This window comes from Hydra vulgaris, chromosome 01, assembly GCF_038396675.1.
Source record: "Hydra vulgaris chromosome 01, alternate assembly HydraT2T_AEP".
Taxonomy (NCBI): domain Eukaryota; kingdom Metazoa; phylum Cnidaria; class Hydrozoa; order Anthoathecata; family Hydridae; genus Hydra; species Hydra vulgaris.
In genome coordinates this window covers 21,143,435-21,152,376 of record NC_088920.1, presented here as the reverse complement: position 1 = coordinate 21,152,376, position 8,942 = coordinate 21,143,435, and the positions used below count along the sequence as shown (strand labels likewise).

Below are 8,942 nucleotides of genomic sequence, written 5' to 3'. Positions count from 1 at the left end.
CTAATAATTCTCACCATAATTCCCAAACTATGTTGTACAAACACTGTGTATTATAAAAATTTAATATAAACACACTCACATAACTAAGGTAAAATCGAATAACCTGGAGCTTTCTAAAATGGCATCGTTTGGCTTTAAAATTTGCACTAAAATTCCTCAAGATGCGCTATCCAGTTATTAGAGATAAGTGATTTGTTTATAATTTTTTAATAAACTTATTATTGACTAGCAGTAACGGTTAACTATAACAATGAATCAATGTTACCCGTAATACGGGTTAATAGTGAATTAATTAAATTTGTATATTAAGCGGGGATTATTCTGATTCAACATTTAAGGGTTTAACTTTAATTTAAAATAACAACAATTTAATTTATCTGAAATATATAATACAGTATAAAATTATAATATTTAGTGCTCGCTTATAGTATTTTCTTAGCTTTTATTTAACGCCTTAAAAAAACTGACATCAGTTTTACAGGAACTTTTTAAAATCAGTTATGAAAATAGACACCACCAGAAGGTATGCTAAACAGCCTGTTAAACCTAAAATAAACCGTTCGTATGTGTCAAAATGTTTTATAAATAGCGAAATATTTATGACACATTTACTATTAAAAGAATGTATTTGCTATAAACTTACACAAAAAAAGTTTTTCATGATTAAAACTTTACTAACCCATTGCTATAAACGACAGAGGAACTCCTTTCTTCACATGGAAATGCTTTTCGTAGGCTAGAAAAACTTTTAAACTCAATTATATTTATCTCATGACTTCGAATGAAAATAAATCTCCAGAACATTAAATTAAAAAAAAGTAGTTAAAGAAACACTTTTGAGACTTGACCTTACAATTGTGACTCTTTATTTAATGTTAGCAAATTAACCCTTTCTTTTGTTAGTTTTTTCATAAATTCAATTATTCAAATAATTTCATATTTAGCAATTTTGATACATTAATAAAAAGGTGTAAAAGAAGAGTAATAATGAATTAAATGATTGTTGCGTTATGCTAAACCTTAGTTGACGTAGCAGCACTCCGTTGCGAGTCAGCTATTTGTCAGTCGATGAAGGTAATGACGCCCCCGGCAGATGGCTATTTCAGTATGATGTCACATTGCTCACCTCAATAAGCAGCCTAATATATATATATATATGTATATATATATATATATATATATATATACATATATATGTATATATATATATGTATGTATATATATATGTATGTATATATATATATGTATATATATATATATATATATATATATATATATATATATATATATATATATATATATATATAAATCATTATTATTTTTAATTTTAATTCTTATAATACATGCTTTATTTATTTTTTGTTAATTTTATACATGTATACAATGTAAAAGAGTGTCTGTCAAATTTAAATTAATAGTCATTATTGTTATGAACAAAAATAATATTTCATATATATAAAACTTAAATATAAAACTTATTTAAAAACTATGCCTTTTTTTCTGATTACACGAATATTCTCAGATGTTAAAGTTGTTTATTTAAAAGTTGTAAACTAAATTCATAAATACTGATTTTACAGGTTAAACCAATTCAAACAGTTAAGTTGTAAGTTATTTGGTTAATTTTATTGTTTATTTTTACTTCATTTTTACTTATTCTTTGTAAAAAACGTTTTATTTAAATAATCTCTAAAATTTTATTGAGACATTGAAAATATAAAAAGCTGGCAATATTTATTCTTTCATATTGGCGTTCCAAAAACTTTTGTCAGTCTCAATTATTATTTAGCAACTACTTATAATATATTGACAAAAAAACATAATTTATAAAGCTAAATTATCATCTTTTTAATAAAAAATAGGACAACTGAACCTGAAAGACCATTTTTTAAAAAAAGCGAGTATGACCAAGACTTTGTAAGAATTCTTTATTCATTTATTATTTTAATTATTTATTTTATTTAATTGTTTATTTTAATATTTATTTAAATTTTTAAATTGATTAATCTAAGATAAATTAGATATTATATTTCATACAATGCCGTTACATTACATATCTCCTAAATAACTTTATCATTAGTAATAAACCAAACTTTTTCAAGTTTATTTATTAAATGCAAATAGCTCTGTGTGTGTGTGTGTGTGTGTGTGTGTGTGTGTGTGTGTGTGTGTGTGTGTGTGTGTGTGTGTGTGTGTGTGTGTGTGTGTAAATATAAATTAGTAAAAACACTTATATAATTTTTTCTTTCTTCTACACAGTGTTTCTCCATCAGTAGGTTCATGATTGAAGAATTCATGATGAACCTACTGAAACTACTAATTTATTATTGGTCTGTTCTTTTGGAACATTGAGCACTCTGTTTGTAGAATACACTAAATTTATATATGTGTTTTTTATATATATATACATTTGTGTGTTTAAGTATATATATGTGTGTATATGTAAATATATGTGTGTGTGTGTATATATATATATATATATATATATATATATATATATATATATATATATATATATATATATATATATATATATATATATACATACATACATTTAAGTCTTTTATTATTTTTAGCCGGAACTAGCAAAATCAAAAGGTTTTACCAAAGTAAGTGTGTATGTTTATATATATATATATATGTATATATATATATATATATATATATATATATATATATATATATATATATATATATATATATATATATATATATATATATATATATATTTAAAAACTATGCTTATTTTTCTGATTACACGAATATTCTCAGATGTTATAGTTGTTTATTTAAAAGTTAAAAACTAAATTAATAATACTGATTTTACAGGTTAAACCAACTCAAACAATTAAGTTGTAAGTTTTATTATTTGGTTATTTATATTGTTTATTGTTACTTTATTTCCTAATTTTCAAAACATTTGATTTAAATAATCTCTGAATACTTTATTGAGACATTAAAAAACATAAAAAGCTGGCAATATTTTTGTTTGATTCGTTGATATTGGCATTTTAACTATAAGTATAAAGTTTGAAAAACCTTGCATAATTTATTTGGTTTGGTAATATTAGTGTTATGAACAACTGTTAATTGCAAATACTAAAATAATATTTTTAAAAAAAAAAGAAAAAAGAAAACTGAAGAAAAAAGTGCAGCTATGATTATTGAAAACTCCAAAGTGGATTTTGCTATAATACCAATCATTGTAAGAGTTTTATATAATTGGTTTAATTATATGTTTGCGTGTGTTATTGTGTGTGAAAAATATACTTATATACATTTATATTGTTTTAATATATTTTTTGTATGCTAAACTTGAAATGTAAATTTAAATTATTTTTTTTAGCCGGAAACAACAACACCAAAATTTTCTGCCAAAGTAAGATTAAACAACATCCTATTTAAATTCTCATTATTTATAATCTTTTTTTTTATAAAACTCTATATAATTTATGTGTATGTAATTTATTAGAATTTTTTATTACCTTTTAAAAATATCATCATAGAAATTAGTCTTTCCAACAGAGAATTCTGAAGTTGTTAAAGCTGTTAATGAACTTGATAAGGTATTTATTTAGACTGAATATTTAAACACATTTTAAAATGATGTGACAAAGGTATTAAACAATATTTAAAGTATTTAAAATCGCATTATTATCAATCTAGTTGTTTATAAACCTCAACATCAAGCATTATTTTCTTTTATTTTAATTTATTGTTAATTTTTAAGTATATTATAACTATAAAATTATAACCAAAACTAACAAACAAGTTTTATAACCAAAATTTATTATATTTATAAGAATGTAGTCAAAAGATCAAAATGTAAGTTATTTCCTAATATTTTTTATTGCTACTGTATTATATTCCGATATATATATATATATATATATATATATATATATATATATATATATATATATATATATATATATATATATATATATATATATATATACATATATTACTTGATTATAAATGATTATATATATATATATATATATATATATATATATATATATATATATATATATATATATATATATATTAGTAAAAACGCTTATCTAATTTTTAGTTGTCTAAACTAAAAAATCAACTAATGATTAGATGTTACATGATAAAAGTGTTTTGACTAATTTATTATTGCTCTATTTTTTAAAAACATTGAGCACTCTATTTAATAGAACACATTTATTTTTATTTTAGAAAAACAAATTCAAATGAGTGTATAATAGTTGATTGCAAAAGAAAAACATTAAATCTTTTGCGGCATTTGCAAAATTATCACAAGATTGAAAAAGAAAACGCAAAAGAGCAAATTGCAAAGTTCAAATTGAGCAATTCCACTAATTTAAAACTATGCCCCTTGCCATCATGTTTTGCAGTCGTTCAAAGGATGGATATCCATTTAATTAAATCCCATAAACTAAAAGCAACTGATGAAAATTTCAGAAATTTACTGAAAGAAACAAAAAAATGTCATAGAGTAAGAACCGAAAAGGCCGACGAGTAGTACATTTAAGTTTAATGAAAATTGCCACGTAAAAGAGTTTAATATCTCCTACTTCTCTTATTTAAATATATTTTGTGTTGTGTAATTTATGGAGGATTCCATATTAAAAAAAGTCTAAAAAAGAGACAATTTTGTTTCCAAATTCAACAATCAATAATTAAATAGCATAATAAAAAGACTAAATTAATAATAAAATAGCACATTTCAAATTATGTAATTTAATCCAAGGATTCTATCCATGCTCGTTACAAACATGTTTGGTAGTTATACAGCAATAACCAGCTCGTTACTACCATGCTTGATAGTTATACAGCAAAAACCATTTTTTTGCCATCATCAATGTTAACAAAAAAGTTGGACAATTACGTGAGTTTTCTTATCAAAGGAATGTATAATAAATAACTGCAAAAAAACCAAGTTATACAGCAAAAACCAAAAACACCGACGATCTGTCAACACCAATGTTAACAAAATATCTGGACAATATTGAGGAGTATAAATATGATGATAAATCGAATATTAACAAAACAAGCAGTGACTTTTCTTATTCAAAAAATGAATCAAGTGACACTGAGGATAAACTATTTGCTCCAAAGGACTTTTCTCCAACAACTCTACATTGAACCATAGACATTCTACTTGACGCATTCAAAATTTTTTTGATTGGTCCAGACAATAAAAAATAAAAATTGTAAACCATTCAGTGATGGGGAAACTATTGAGGAATCTCTTGAAATTGTGTTCAAAAACATTTGTCCTGAAAAATTGAAAATTTAAAAAAATATCTCCCTCTCAAGACAAATAATTACACGAAGAACATGTGATATTGCTGATGATCTGAGTTTGTCATTGACTGAAAAAATAAAAGCATTTCAGTATTATTCAATAGCTATTGATGAATCAACTGATATATCACAAACTGCTCAATTAGCTATTTTTATTCGTGGTATTGATAATGATTTTCTTGTTACTGAAGAACTACTTGACATCTATCCTATGCAAGGCAGAACAACAGGAGAAGACATTTTTCTTGCCATGAAGAAAGTTTTTAAAAAGTTTAACTTGACTTACAACAGATTAATTTCAATTACATCCGATGGTGGCAGCTCAATGATTGGAAAAAAAATGGGTGTTGTTTCCAGACTGGAAAATGAAATGGCAGAAAACAACTTGTCATTAATTAAGCTGCATTGTATTATTCATCAGCAAAATTAAACAGCAAAGACTATGGATGTGGAAAATGTAATGTCTGTAGCAGTTAAAGCAATAAACAGCATTAAGTCCAGTGCATTACAAAGTAGGCAATTTGAGGCTTTTCTTGCTAAAAATGATTCTGAATATGGTGGTCTGCATTATTATACTTGAGGTGAGATGGCTTTCTAGAGGTAATATGCTGAAAAGACCTTATGATTTGAGACAAAATATGTGGATTTTTTCAAAATTATCTACAAAGATTATCCAACAGAGCTAGAAGAAAAAGAGTTTATTAAAAAATTTGCATTTCTAGTAGACTTCACCCAACATTACAATATACTTAACAAAGAACTCCAAGGAAAAGATCAATTAATTGGAAAAATGTACAACCTTACACAACCTTACGTACAACCTTACACAACCTTACGTACAACCTTATTCTAGCTTTTCAGTTGAAATTAACTTTGTGGGAGCAGAAGTTAAGAACTGGGAGTTTCAATCATTTTCTAACCTTGGGTTAGCTGAATCCCAGACACAGCAGAATTTGTTACCTGTATTGCTGAATTGAAAACAAGATTTTCAACAAGGTTTGCAGATGTTAAGAATTATGCAGACAAAATCCTATTGTTCACAGTGCCATTCTCTACTGATATTGAAACTGTACCAGATATATTCCAACTGGAGTTAATTGATCTTCAATGCATTGATGCTTTGAGAGAAGCATATAATAAACAAAATTTATTGTTATTTTACAAAAATCTTGACCAAAACAAGTACACCAACTTAGTCAACAATGCAAAAATGATCTCGGTATCTTGTTTGGTAGCACATATTTGTGTGAAAGTGTTTTTTCTCGTATTAAATTTGAAAAATCCAAAACAAGATTTTGTACTGACAGATACTAACTTGCAGAATACATTAAGAATCGCAACCAGTCAGTTGCCTATTGACATTAAAAATATTGTGAAAAAAAGGCAAGTTCGTGATTACCAATTAACTATAATTTGTATTATACCTAATAGCCTTGTGACCAGCATATGTTGTTAGCTAGTAAATATGTGTGTTTGAGTTTTATTCCTTTACAAATCAATATTTTTAAATAAAATATTAAAAAAAAACTATCTATTAAAAATCTCCGGCCCCATTTAACAGTTGAAAAGCTAACTTTGGCCCTTATCAAAAAAGTTGTGGCCAACCCTGGTTTAGGGAAATGTTCGGCAATAGAACTTTTCACGGCTTGAAAATTTTTGGGTGATTCATCAAAAAAAAACACCCAAAAAAGGTTTATCCTATAAGCACCCCTGGAACTAGATGTGCACCCCTGGAACTAGATGTGCACCCCTGGAACTAGATGTACAAACCTGATTGCGTTTGCAAAAACAGACGTAAAAATTGCAGAAATTCTTGCATCTCCTGTTTTGGGAACCCAGGATAATCTCCAAATGGCACAGTGCGACTGAGCAAATCAACTGGGGGACCTAAATTACCACTAAAATTTGGTAAGTATTTTTCACTGCTTTTTGCCCAACATATTGCTTTTCATTAGGTACATTTTATTCTATTAATCTGTTTTAAATTTTAGGCAAAACTACTCCAACACAACTGTTTAAGGATCCCCTTCCAACTGAAAGCTTTGTGACAGTTCAACTTAACACAATTTGCTTCAACTCTTAACTCTGCAGGCCAACAAAAAGTTGTTGAGCCATATTTTGCTAAGAAATTTGCAGAGCAAGGAAAGTTGCTCAAAGATCACTTTTCTGTCACTAAAATTAAATATTCTGACATTGACCACCTTAGAGATGTTGTTCAGTATAATTATATTTGCAGCCTTCTTCAATTTATGGTATCAGCAAGATCTGTCAAGGAACATCTAATTAAGATTAGACGTAATGGGGGAGGTGTCTTTCTTAAGATAAGTCTAGGCATTATCAAGGTAGTTTCAGAACCAACCATTCCCGTCCTAAAGACTCCTAAACTTTGTAGTTCTTCCTTCAAAGATTCTGGAGTGAAGAAACAGCTGATTATAGCATTTTCTGAAGGAATCCCAGAAAACTATGAGAACATTAAAAACCTGTTGAAACTCACCAATACTGGTACTTTTTCCTACCGGACACCTTGCTGTTGGTGTGATGCAGACTCTTCAAACCTTGGAAAATGTGGTGCACTGAGAACTTTGGAAGCATCAGAAAGACTTACCAAGCTTTTGTTCCTGAAGAAAATAATGTAAAGGGTGCTAAATGCTTTGGAAATGTCATCAACGTGCCCTTGCTCAATATTTCAGATGAAACACTCATTGTAAAAGCAATACCACCAATAGAACTTCACCTACTTATGGGTGTGGTCAACCAACTTTTCAAGAGACTGATCAAAGTTTGGCCAGAGGTCAAAGAATGGCCAGAGGTTTTAAACAATCGCCTCCAACCCCAACATGGAGGATATTTTTGATAAATGATTGTCAAAGGGTTAGGGTTATGGTTGAAAAATATTGATATTATAGGGTGAAAAATATTGATATTCTTCAGCAAAAAGCTAAAGCAGCAGCTGTAAGTGCAGCATTACCCTATGTTGAAGCATTCAGGCAATTTAATAAGTTAGTTACTGCATGTTTTGGAACCCATCTAGATGAAAATTATTAAGAATACATTGAGAACTTCAAAGTTGCATACCTTGCTCTTCCAGTCTCAATAACTTTTTATTTGATAATTGGATAACAAAGTTGGTAAATCGTTTATGATGATTAAAAACAGTAAGGGCCCCAGAACAGATCCCTGTTGGACACCACTAAGAACCATTTTCCAACTTGACAAAGAATTACCTATTACCACTTTTTGTCTAGGATTTGATAAAAATGATTTTATCCAATTGATAATACTTTTACTCAAATCATACAATTGCAACTTGTGTAATAATCTTCTGTGAGATACTTTATCAAAAGCTTTAGCAAAATCTGTATAAAGAATATCAAATGATTTATTATTTGCTAACCCAGTTGTAATTATATCTATATACTCTAATAAATTTGTAGTACAACTTTTGCCTTTTAAAAAGCCATGTTGGTGTATTGTTAATAAGTTATTAGTTGATAGATAATGCGTGATTTTTTCTGATATAATTCTTTCTAACGTTTTGCATATCACAGATATCAATGATACCGGCCGGTAATTAGATGCTTTACTTCTAATACCCTTCTTAAACAATGGTGTTACATTAGCTCCTTCCCATATATTAGGGACTG

General features: G+C 27.3%; 1 long non-coding RNA gene across 1 annotated transcript; it reads right to left on the bottom strand.

Annotated features, from left to right (window-relative positions):
- Positions 1–340: 340 nt before the first annotated feature.
- On the bottom strand, positions 341–1,119 carry LOC136074821 (uncharacterized). The gene is made up of 2 exons (XR_010635472.1): positions 680–1,119; positions 341–546 (listed from the first exon to the last, which is right to left on the bottom strand). It is a non-coding gene; the product is annotated as an uncharacterized LOC136074821 (long non-coding RNA).
- Positions 1,120–8,942: the final 7,823 nt, after the last annotated feature.